This window comes from Sarcophilus harrisii, chromosome 2, assembly GCF_902635505.1.
Source record: "Sarcophilus harrisii chromosome 2, mSarHar1.11, whole genome shotgun sequence".
Taxonomy (NCBI): Eukaryota; Metazoa; Chordata; class Mammalia; order Dasyuromorphia; family Dasyuridae; genus Sarcophilus; species Sarcophilus harrisii.
The window spans coordinates 529,071,877-529,085,671 of NC_045427.1; the positions used below are offsets into that span (position 1 = coordinate 529,071,877).

Sequence of the window (13,795 nt, forward strand, 5' to 3'; positions counted from 1 at the left end):
GGGCAAGAAACTGGAAACTGAGTGGATGTTCATCAGTTGGAGAATGGTTGAATAAATTATGGTATATGAATGTTGTGGAATATTATTTTTCTATAAGAAATGATCAGGAGAATGATTTTAGGAAGGCCTGAAGAGACTTACCTGAACTGATACTGAGTGAAATGAGTAGAACCAAGAGAACACTGTATATAGCAACAACAAGATTATGCGATGAACAATTCTGATGAATATGGTTCTTATCAGCTTCAAGGTGATTCAGACCAGTTACAATGGTCTTGTAATGAAGAGAGCCATCTGCATCCACAGAGATGATTATGGACACTGAGCATGGATCACAACACAGTATTTTCACTTTTTTATTGTTTGCTTTCATTTTTGTTTTGTTTCTCATTTTTTTCTTTTTGATTTGATTTTTTTCTTGTGCAGCATAGCTGTGGAAATATATATAAAAGAACTGCACATATTTAACATATATTAGATTACTTGCTATCTAGAGGAGGGGATAGAGGAAGGGAGGGGAAAACTTTGTAACACAAGGTTTTGCAGGAGTGAATTTTGAAAATTACCTATGCATAAGTTTTGAAAATACAAAGCTTTAATTTAAAAAAGCTAATCACTTTGGTATGTAAAAAAAAAAAAAAAAAAAGACAGGATCCCATCTGTACCATGATGAAGCATGAGAAGAGGACATGATAGAGGTTATAACAGATAGGTTCATTTTAAGAGTTAATAATTGGAAAGGCACAAAAAACTTTTTAAATGCTCCTCAGCCTACTAGTCTGTAGAGGGCTCGAAGGATTGCAGAGGGCTGGGACTCTGAAAAGGTGTACTTGAATCTACTTAAGGCTAAGTACCTACTCAATGTGAGATAATGGTTCTATAAACATATACTTAGATGATATGGTGATGTGATGGCTCTCCTCCTGATTGGCTCCTGCTGAATGTGTTATAATGAGATAATGATAGGGAAGGGTTGGAGCACTGAGGGAGAGAGTCAGAGTCTCTCTACTGCAACATGCTCAGCAGGAAAGACTTCAGGCTCCAAACTCCAGAGTCCAGGAACCATCTTTGATGAGCCATGTGGCAGCCGCCTTCACTTCTCCTAAAGACCAAGGACTTTGACTGATCCTGATTCTGACTGATCCTAAGGTTCTCTGGAGAGCTAGCTTAGACATTACACTAGTCCTAAATGCATTCAGTAAGGTGCATAGAGCTTTGATTGTTGTTAGATAAAGATCATTACCTGTTAATGCCTGTTGACCTGTACAATGCTTATCCCTATATGGTCAAATCAAGAAACAGCCATTAATTGTCAATATGCCAGGTACTGTGTTAAATGGTGGGGATACCAAGAAAATTAAAAAAAAAAAAAAAAAAAAAAGGATTCTGCTTTTAAGAAGCTCAGAATCTAATAAGGAAGAGAAACATGCAAACAGCTATGGAAAAAAAAAAAAAAGATGTATAAAGGAAATATAGGAGATTATCTCAGAAGGAAGATTAAGGTATTTGGAAAAGGCATCTTGCAGGACATGAGAGGTAAGCATATTGGATGGATTCTAAAGAAGACAGATGGTACTCTAGAGGAAGGAGAGAGTTCTAGCCATGTGGGACAGACTTTGAAAATGTTCAGTTTCTGGAAATGGAATGCCATGTGCTAGGAATAACAAGGAGGCCAATGTCACTGGATCAAAGACTCTGAACAGGAATACTGTGTAATGTGTAATAAGACTGGAAAGACAGAAAGCAGTCAAGTTATGATGGGCTTTAAAAGTTAAAGCAGATTTTATTTGATTATGAGTCAATAAGGAGCCACTGGAATTTCAGAAAGAAAGTTGATAGGATCAAATTTGTATTTTAGGAAGATCATTTGACAATTAAATGGATGATGACCTGGAAGAGGAAGAGACATGAGGCAGGGGAAAATAACTGTCAGAATATAGCAATAGTCCAGAAGTAAGATTGGATCAGGATGGGATCAGTGTCAAAGGAGAGAAGATAAATTATAGAAGAGATGTTATTAAGGTAGAATCAATAGAACTTGCCATCCAATTCATTATGGGAAGTGAGAGAAAATGAGGAAGTGACAAGGATATTTAGATAATAAACCTAGGTGACCGAGATGACAATTTCTCCAAAAATAATAGGAAAGTTAGGAAATGGAAATGGTTTGGAGATAAAATAATTTCAGTTTTAGACATAGTGAGTTTAAGTATCTATAGGACATACATTTCAAGTTGTCTAACAGGCAGCTGGAGATAGATAACAAAGCAGAGAAAAGGTCAGAATTGAATATATGGATCTGAAAATATCTTCATAGAGCTCTTAATTGATTTCTTGGGAGCTGAGAAGATCACCAAGAAATAATATGGAGGGAGAAAAGAATCAGACCCAGATCAGAGCATTGGGAAATTCCCAAGATTAGCAGGTTTGATTTGTATTAAGATCCAGCAAAAGAGCTGAGAAGGAATGGTCATCCTTCACAGATAGGGAGGAAGAGAATCGGGAGAGATCAGTGTCACAAAAACTTAGAAGAGTATGAAAAAGCAGAGGACAAACAATAGTGTCAAAGCCTGTAAAGAGATCAAGGATGAAGACTTCTAAGAGTAAGAATTGGTTACTTTGGAAAGAGCAGCTTTCTTTAAATAATCAGATTACTCAGCAAAAAGTTAAGAAGATGTTAAGAAGTCAAGAATGAAGGTAAAGATTATAGAGAGCCCTCTCAAGGAATTTTGTCACAAGAGAGATTATAAGATAAAAACCAAAGGTTACAGGTTTGTTTTAGCAAGGAGAAGGGCAGCTATTCATTTGAGACAAGGCTGAAAATGATGACAGCAGAAAGAAAAAAAATAAAGTAGTTTATTGTTCCTATTGATCCCATAACTTGCTTACTTCCAGTAGAAAAGAGAATGCATATATCTTTAGGCTTTTCCTCTCACTTTATTTGCACAATCATCCTAAATTCTGCAGCATTCACATGATAATAGAGTGCAAATCTATAACATGTGCATTTGAACTTAACCTCCTTAGCTCTAGCATTCTTAAGCCTTTCTTCTTAATTATTACAGGAACATCTCTGACTTTGCTCTGTTTCTCTAAAGCATGATTCCTCTGGTCTGATCATTTTACTTTCTTTCCCATCATGGCATAGGCTTTGAATACATTTGGCTCCCTTCTCTCCTGATTTCACACTAATGCTCCTGGACAATCCCTACAGTGTTTTTTCTCTTCCCTCCCATTAATATGTTGGCTGGTTCAGGTTCAAGTCATTTGCTTAAAGTCTTCTCCATACTCACTTCCTCTTTTGTTTCTGACAGATCTTAATATTCTCCTCCCTATTCCCACAACTGCTATGAATATTCTAGGCTAATTATATATTCCAATAAGTTAACAATACACGGGCAAGATTACTTCTGATATTAGTTCATATCCCGATTTCAAGTGAGCTTTTTCTCTGCTATCTCTATGCTATCTAAACTCTTGAATGAAGTTTATGAACTTTAATAGATAGGTATTGTGACACCTGCTTTACTTGGACACTTTTGTTTATTTTCTTGTTCCTTTCTTGTTTTTAAATCATCAAGATCTTCCAACAGATTAACTTAATATATACAAAGTGACTAGAAACCTTAAAGTACCACATAAAACCTAGGCTTTATTATTATTAGGTGGCCCAGTAGATTAGAATACTGGGCCTAGAGTGAGAAAGACTCATCTCCCTAACTTCAAATCTAGCCTCAAACAATTACTAGCTGTTTGTCCTTGGATAAGCCACTTAACTTGTTTGTCTCAGTGTCCTCATTTGTCAAATGAGCTGTAAAAGGAAATGGCAAACTATTCAAGTAACTTTGCCAAGAAAATCTCAATTGAGGTCACCAAAAATTTGACACAACTGAAATGACTGAACAACATTATTATTGAGAACATCTAGGAAAGCCAAATTTTATATTATAAAACATTTTCAATCTGTTTACATTTAAAATACAAGTATTCAAATTAACTTCTGATTATATTTACTGGGATAATCTTGTAACATGTTTAGGGTAAGAATTTATCTTTTTTCAAGATATTATGCACTTTAAAACATTTTCTCTCAAATTAATCATTACTGATAACATACTCATACATTTTAATTCCAGAAGTTTTGCTAAAAGTGAAACGAAACTACCTAAAACAGTACTTTTTTCCCCCATTTCATAAAACATTTGAACATAATGGTAAATTAGAAACGATAAATTGAAAAATACCCCTGGAACTACTCATACAGAATCTTCCATGACTAAAAAATGTAATCCCTTTTTGGAAAACTTTTTATTCCAGCCTCTTCACAAAAAGGCTTAGAGAAGTATATGCAAAGCTACAGTTTAACTTCAATGTCATCAAAAAATTCTTTCGTAGCAAGCAGAACCAATTTGTCTTCTCACCATAAACAATTCCTGCCTCTTTTGCCAAACCATCTGTTTTGCACTAAAAACTAATCAAAACTTTCCTATTATTTTTATTCTCTTTTTTAAAAAATAGCCTAAAAGCATGCAGTGAGAATTATTCTATCCAAAATATAAGTACAAAGATTGTTACCTCTCATATTAGAGATTAAAATATGATAATTAGGGAGGATTATCATTATAGTTAAGATGGGTGGCATAGCTAAATATGCCATAACATATTTAACATTTCAATATGAATTTTGCAGTAAGTCATAATCATATAACCTTATAATTCAATAAAACTGAAAGAAATGTCTACATAGCTCTGTTATTAGCCAGATAATCTAAGTAACACAGTATTGGTATTAGTCAGTTAATCTGATCTAATCAATATGTAAGTTTCCAAATTCCTCATTTTCAATGATAGACCATTATTGGAAGCCATATTTAGAAGAGATTAAAGGTTTAAAAATTAAATAATCATTTCTGAAATACAAAAATTAGAATTTTAAAACTCCTAATTCATTAAGAGATTAAAGGAATTAAATAAAAATACATATGTTTAAATAATATTTAGCTCCTTAAAAAAAAATCAGACAAGAAAGCATTCTCCAGAGAGCAGCAAAAGGCAAAGTGAAGTATTTTACACTAATTCACCCTAGGCTGGGCCATTTATGCCTCAGGCAGCAAGGATGAAAAATGTCTTTCCTGCCTAACCTCTTAAGGGACCTACTCAATCTACTTAAAACTGATATTGCTCTTACTACATTCATCCAGAGTTTAATACTTTATATTGCTAAGAAAGTCATCCTTTAGGCTTATTAAAATTTCTCCTGCCATAATTTAAATCTACTCTCACACTTTTAAAAAAGACTATGTCCTTCAAATTGGTGGTATCTTGGACTAAATATACATTTCAAATTAAATTAAAACCAAATAAATACTGTCAACTTTCAATTAGCTGCACTGAGATAATACATTTTGTTTAATAACCATAGCAATTTCTAAATCTTGAACTATTTTCTCTTTATAATCCAGTATACTGTCAGTCATGTCTCAATACTCAACCATTGTGGTTTTAGGTAATAAAAATTAATTGCAAGCTGTCCTAATTTTGATATAACTGGAAAATAAATGTTATTCAAACCATATAATACATTCCATAGCTGACAGATTTATTTTCCATCTTATATTTCCCAAGCCACCTTGTTCTTGTTTATTAACAAAATAATCAATTTAAATACACTTACTTTTAAAGACAGAAAATGTAGTTATCAGCTTCCATGAGAGTTTAAGCTTTTTGAGGTCAGAGATTGTGTCATTCATTTGTACCACCACTGCCCACAAAACTCACCCATAGTTGGTCTTCAGTAAATATTTGCTGGATGAATGGAGAAGTATAAGTTTGCAAATTAATTTTCTGAAACAGCCTCAAATTTAGAAATGAAAAAGCTTCTAAACATAATGAAAATAATCATCATATTGCCTGAGTACTTTATTCCATAGCTATTTTTTTCAGCTCAGAGGCAGAGCCAGGTCTGCACAAAACTGCTAAATAGAAAACATTGATCTATTTTCCCTCCTCTCACTTTCTGGATCCCCTTCTTAACTCAAGGGCTGATTTTCCTCACTTGATCATGGTAGAATTCTATCCAATTCTATTCTTTCCAAAACTCCAAAACTCTTTATCCATTCTTTTCCCAACCCAAACAAGATCTCAAAACTTCAGGTACTTACTTGTAAAGAGCACTAGATCTGGAGTAAAGGAACTGATTTCAAAGCTGGTCTCTGTCACTTAATAGCTGAGGGACCTTGGCTAAAACATAATCTCCCTAGGTCTAGGTTTTGGTTTTCTTTTTTCTTTTTTTTGCTGAGACAACTGGGGTTAAGTCACTTGCCCAGGATCACACAGCTAGGAAGTGTTAAGTGTCTGAGACCAGATTTGAACTCAGGTCCTCCTGACTTTAGGGCTGCTGCTCTATCCACTGCATCACATAGCTATCATTCCTTTCTTCATCATTAAAACCGATAGCTAGGTAATGGACTAGATGATCTCTACAACTTCTTTTTTGTCTTACCTTTTGATACTAAGATAAAAATGATAATGATAACAACAATGATAACAATATCCAGAATTTATATAACTGTTTTGTCAGGTTTTTGAGGCATGATATTAACATATATTTTCCCAACTAAAACTTCACAAGTATAAATGCTACAAATTTACCCTCCAAAATCCCAACATTTGAAAAGTTACTTAAAATATTGATATTTCTTATCAACATTAACAACTCTATTATGAGATACAACACACTAATCTATGTATAAATACTTTGATACACTGCTGCTCAGTCACTTAAATAACTAAATGTATTTGTTTGGTTAGTGTTATGTTAAAAATGTATTAGCCTCTTGTAACTGATCTCTTCCAAGACCAAGCATAGAGAAAAACATTGCCCACAAACAGGAAAGGACCTCATCACGTCTAGGATGTACCTCTTCAACCATCCACCATCACATTGAGAAATATCTGTGGCTAAGATGTATCTGCCTCTTTTATGTTTACCTTGTTATATGCTAATCAGATTTTCAATTAAAACTAAAAATTATATTTTTAAAGAAATGTTGGATGATTTTGATATATGGATGGAAAACCCCTTATAAGAATTAAGAAAAAATAAATACAGGTCGATGCTGAATTCACTATATCTTTTAGTCAATTGCAAAATGGTAAAGAAGTGTTAATTGTAGCAATTAGTTACAAAATCTTCCTTTTTCTCCCCTGCAATTACACTTATCAAGTATTCTCTTAATACATGTAAGGAAAAATCAAATAAAGATTTTGTACAGATGATAAAGTAAGCATGATATTCTTTATCATTCACCCTTTTCTCAGTAATAATAAAGCCTGAAATTTTTTCCACATCTTTCACACAATCCCCTCCTTCAGCTACTTTATGACTTAGACCTCACTGTTTTCACAAGTATATTATCTGAACCAACAATGTCTTTGTTCACTTGGCCAAATTTGGCCATTTTTTCCCCAACACTGTTCTCTATAATATCATTTCTACCTATAAGTACATCTAAAACTCTGATTTTAAAGGCAACATTTTGAAAGTTCTAAAGTCCCAGATGATGAAAACAATTCATTATAAAAATAATTATGAGTCTTCCCCTATTTTTCTTCTATATATTGGTTAGTCTAGGTTATATTCATTTGGAGGTTGTTTTATGCTCCGAGGTCACCCCAACCAAAGACTATAACTCAGTGGCTTATAAAGTTTGTTCAGGTAGGTTGGATAGTAGTATGTGTTGAGTTATGCAACTTAAACTCCACAGGGTCTTCTTGTCTTGTATAAGCATTCCCACTTCTGCACCGGAAGGTCAATTTCACTGATTGGGAATAAGAGACAGTTAAACCCTCGTTGTGCCATTCATACTAGTCCCAAGTGATTATGCTACCTATGCACGGTCAGGATGCTGCAGCCGTTAAAGTCACAACTTACCAGGCAGGCAGTGCCTCGAATACTGGTAAATGCTAGAGGTGATGTTTTTGGTAAACAGGCGGGGTTTTTGTTTGCCAAGTTCCTTTTATTCCTTTTAATCTTTCCTTTTATGCACACCTGTGTTGGGTTAACAATGTGTGTAATAGAGTGCTAGTGTGTGGGTACAATTATTTGTTTGGTTAAGTGTAAGCGGTTGTTCTGATCTGTATTTATGTTTGTGCAAGGAGAATATATTCAGGTTACTCATATTAGCATTATATCTTCTAAATATTAATAGAATTGTCCAATATTGGATGTAGGGATTTTGATGGATTGTTGGTATTAAATGACAGGTAAGTTTGAGCTTTAACGCTTTCTTAATTGGTGGCTGCCAATGGTTCTGTCATCTTTAAATGCAATAAGAAATAATATAACTTAGTTGGCTCTTTCCATAAGGATCTTCTAAAATAGTTTTTAAAATCTCCATTGCTTCTTTCTAATTTATGAGGAAATATCATTCAGAATAATCCATTATTCTTCTTTGTAAAATTTTACAAACAAGTTTATATTCTAAACCAGGGGTGAGAAGCCTTTTTCCTGCCAAGTATCATTTGGATATTTCTAACATCATTCATGGACCATACAAAATGATCATCTTATAGAACTCAAGTAGCAGGAAGTTATTTTACCTTGCTTTCAGCTCATCATGACCTGTGCTTATTTTAGCAAATGATTTCACATCATATGAGCGGCAGGCTGAATCTTCCCTGTCCCTTTTCTAAACCAAGGCTGATTTTTGGCTACCATCTTGCTGTTTGACAATGAAGTCAAATGTTTGCTGACTAAATTGCTTGTTGTGCTTTTTTTGCCCTCTTTATCATGGTGATTAATTTAATTATTGTATTGAATTATTCCATTTCTGGTCATTTTTTTCCCCAAAATCAATTGATTTTTTTCAAAATTCAAGATTAAGTTGTTTCAATTGCATGATTAAAATTTCCACATATAAGTTAGGATATATTTGATACATAGATTTTTCTGGGGCTCTTTAGTACAAAAGAAAGTGGGAAGACATTTTAATGAAAATGAGTCTTTCTACAACTCCAGAGAAACTTTCTGCATTATAGATTTGAGCAAAAAAATGCATTCAAAACATATCCCAAAAGATAATAGTAAAGATTTAATGGAGAAAAGGGAGAAGTTAGTGTAGATTAGTGGACCAATAGGATAAGTCCTTCAAACATGCACAGATATTCCCTGCAAAGTTCCTGCTCTAACAACAATATGGAATTTTTTGGGAAACTTGAACTAAGCTACATATGATTGGCCACAGATGGCTGTCATAAAATACTTAAAGTATGATGACACAAAGTCTTCTAATTTTTGTGCCAGAATTAGTAATGAATCATCAGAGCTGATGTTATTGAGTGAATAAAATGGATGAATTGCAATTCTATACTTTACAAATACGAATGTGGTGTAGGGTGGATTCAGAGAATACTGGAATCAGGGTTACTGAACCCTTTGACCAGGCTGCTTTCTGCCTCTGGTGTCCACTTCACCCATCTAACTCTCACCTATTGCTCCAAGAGGCTGTATCATGCATCACAGCCACTATTTTGGCAGATGAGTTAAACCAGGTGGAGGGTAACTAAGAGGTTTGAACCTTATGATGAGTTAAAGGGGTGTCTACCTCAAGCCTGTGAAGACTTTCCCTGGTGGAATGGGCAAAAGAGAACAATTTAGTCCAAAGAACATGAGGCAGGTGCAGTGGCGTGCTTAGAGTTTGGTTGGACATTGAAGACACAAAGGTCATCATCCACTGCATCTTGAGTCATCACCAGTCATCTTGACTTTGTCCTGCCTTTGGACAGTGATGTCTCTGGAAGAGAGATCAAGGCTGATGAATTCATGTAATTCTGCCTCATTTAAATCCAATTTACTCATGAATTAAAAGACATCACAACTATGAGTAGGCACTGCTATTTTTATGTAATTCTGAGAAATAAGTGAAGGCAAAGATAATTGTCCCTGCTGTCATCCATCTAAAATGACCATGAACATAGGACCAATTATATCTCTTAGTGTTCTTTCCTGATCTTAGGCAAATGAGCATGCACAATGGAAGTCTTCAGGAAACCTGATAAATTCAAGAGATCCTGATGTCCAATTGTCCAAAATTGTTGATCAGTAGAAGCAATATCTATTAGGGGGTATGCCAGTGTCTTTTGGATTGGTTGCTGCCCAACAACAGCAGAAGCACCTATAAAATATGCCCCAAAGTGACACAAGTCTGCTAGCAGCTTCAGGGAGCATAAGCTCTTACAATGCAAAGAAATATTAAATATGACTCTAGAAAGTCATAAATAGGAAGCAAAGCAGGTGGTATAAGATAACCCTGTGGGTACACAACTACCTCAAGATAATTCAAGCAAAATTAATCATGAAAACAAAGTATTAACTTAAGAGGAAGGGCAAAAAATAAATCATTTTTTAAAATTGATCAGCATGTGACCTAAGGAAGTCACTAATTATAAGAAAGATAGCAAAACATTTAGAAAGCAGTACTTTCTTGCAGTAGTAAAGAGCTTTGAAGTAGTTGCCTATTAATTCAGAAATGCTCCCCCCAAAATGATACATGAATGTAATGATCTATTACTGTAAAAAGAGATGAATATTTTGCTAAAATGCAAAAACATAACACAGATTATAAATTATAGCCTAGAACAAATTTAATATTAATCAATTATATTTTTAAAAACCAAAAGTTGCAATTAAACTGTCAGACAAAGCAAAAATAAATATTCCCAACAATCAATATATAATTTAGGAAATCTCATTATACTGAAAGGAACCACAGAAAATGAACAATATAAATTTATATATACCAAAATACATTGCATTGTTATTCACAAAGGAAAAGTTAAATGAATTAGAAAAAATTTAGTTCCAGAGTAATAGTTGGAAGCTGTAATGCTCCTCTCAGAGCCGGGTAAATCTAACTGAAAGATCAACAAAAAAGAAAAAATAAAAAACCTGAAAAAACTTGTAGAATTGAGAGCTGAGAGATTATGACACCATCTGAATAAGATCAGTAGGGGATATGTATATTTCTCAACACCACATGGAATTTTTTTTACAACAATAAACATAAATAAAATGCAAATAACTGTTTTAAAAGAGGAGACAGTAAATATATCCTCCATAGGCTATAATGTTATAAACATAGAAAGTAATTCAGGAAACAGATAAAAAAGATATAAGCAGAATCAGATACTTAATATTGAAATCCTAAATAATGAAAAGATTAAAAGAAATTCAAAGAAACAATTAATAAATAAATACAGTGAGACAACCGCAAAATATGGGGAATGAAACCAAAGGAATTCTAAACAAAATTATTTTATCCCTGAAAACAAACATTAACAAAATAGAAAAAGAATTAGAAATATGGATGTCAAATGTTAGAAAACTCATAATATTGTGCTCAAAATAAGTACAAAAAGGGACATTATGAAAATTAGAAAACTAGATTAACTATAAACCAAAAAGATTACAGAATTTATAAACAAAAGCTAAAGTTGGTTCTTTGAAAAAAACTAACACCATTACTGCAGAAATTACCAATATAAATTCCTTTTAGAAATTGTTCTAGCAATCCAAATGGAAAATGCTCATTTTTTTAAAAAGTTCATTTTCCAAAAGGTACTTTTTACCCATTATTATTTTACAAAATTTGAAAAATGATAACAATAATAAGAAGAAAAGAGAAGAGAATAAAGGCACAAAGATGGGACTCCCAAAAGATAAAAAACTATCTCTACTGGTAGATTACATGATAACATGATAGTTTACTTAGAAAATCTTAGGAAATCAACACAGAAGCTACTTATGAAGATCAATAATTTCAACAGCTATAAAATCAACCTAAAAAAATCAATAACATTCCAATATAATAATAACGAAATCCAGGAAGTAATAAAGGAAAGGGAAGAACCACTTAAAATAACTATAAAAGGCATAAAATATATAGGAGTCAATCAATCTAAGCACATTCAATACCTAGGTAGATCCAATTACAAAATGCCCTTTAAAAGAAAAAGGAATAACTTGAATAGCTGATGGCTGGACCATATCAATAAAATAAAATCAAAATATTAGCAAAATAAACCTATGGATATATGTTATGCCAGTCATTTTAGGAAAGATTTATTTTACAGAGCAATAAAAATAATAAAATTCATTTAAAGTTAGAAAAATAATAGATATCAAGAAAATATAGGAATGAAGGGGAACAGTACTTCAAGACTTTGAACTCTATTATTAAACTATAATAATCAAAGCCATTTGCTTAATACTAATTTTAAAAAACAGAAAAGTAGGGCAATCAAACACACTAACTGAGAAAAAAGCTTAAAGAACTGGACTCAATATACCAACATTTGACAAGCCCCAAACCATAAATTATCTAGAAAAGAAATTCTTATTTGATAAGAACAGCTAGAAAAACTGTAAGGTGGTATGGCAAACATTAGCCATCCATTAAAATTTTATACCATATTGAATTGAATTGGAATGGAAATGTGATTTGAATATTAAAAATTATTCAATAAAAACTAGATGAGAAGCAGATTCATATTTGGTGGTGGAACAAGGGGATAGTGCGGTAGGTAGGAGGGATGAAATTTCTAAACAAGGAATAGAGGCAATTTATAAGGTAAAATGAGTGATTTTGATAATATAAAATTTCAAATATTTTGCATATACAAAATATTCAATTGGGAAAAGAAGGGAAGTAGTTGATTGGGAAAGAATCTGATATCTCAGATGAAGATCATCTACTGAAAATCTATGGGCAACTAACAAAAATATAAAACCAAAAGCCCCCCCAAAAAAACTTTCCAGAAAGTCAAAACAGAATATATAAACTGTTTACAAAAGAAAAATTGCAAACTAAGAATAATCATATATGAAAAGCTCCTTAGAGATAAAATGTCTCTATTCACACTTTGTGTGAATGAACAGGAATGAATAAAGAAACTATGGCAGAAGAATGTAACAGAAAATCATTAAAAAATGAAAAAGATAGAGGGAAATAAAAAAGAAATGTAAATTGATGGAGAGTGAATTAAATGAAGGAAAGGAGAAAGGAATAAGTATTTATATAGTATATACTATGTGTCAAACACTGTTCTAAACACTGATGCAAATACTTCATTTCATCCCAATACTATATACTTCCACAATAAAAAATGAAAAAACAATAACAAAACAATCAAAATTGAATGTTTTGGAACTATAACGAAGCCAAGATTGGCTTCAAAGAAAGATGTAAGAATACACTCCTGTTTCCTATTTTTTTGCAGAAGTTGGGGATCATGTATGTGAGATACTGAATATGACATTAGTTTTCTAACTGATACTTTGTTGAATTTTGCAGAACCTTTTTTTTCTTTCCTTCTTTCTTCATACTTTATTATAGAGTATTGCTCTCTGGAAAGATGGGAAGAGATTATTTAAAAACAAAAAGTATTTTTTTAAGGCTACTGGATTTGGAGTCAGAAAATCTCCATTAAAATATATGTAGTAGATCAGGACTAATCGATATAATTGCAATATGTGACAAGCTGATAACCTACCTGAAGTAAACATAGGCTCCTAAAGAGACAACAGATGTGATTATTGTCACCACATTTGATGCCTATACTTCGTGTTTCACATTTGCCTATATGCAAATAAGACAAAATTATACTATGTATATAGATCTTTAACATTTCCAGTGAAATAAACAGAACAGTTTTATCAAGACAATGTACAAACTAAATTACATACAAATTGATATTAATCGTGATTTAATGAGCTCCAGGTTTTTACATTTCACAC

At 32.8% G+C, this 13,795-nt stretch overlaps 1 protein-coding gene across 2 annotated transcripts in view; it reads right to left on the bottom strand.

Annotated features, from left to right (window-relative positions):
- The window catches only part of FAM189A1 (family with sequence similarity 189 member A1), a 551,389-nt gene that overhangs the window by 279,543 nt on the left and 258,051 nt on the right, over positions 1–13,795 (bottom strand). The window lies entirely within an intron of this gene.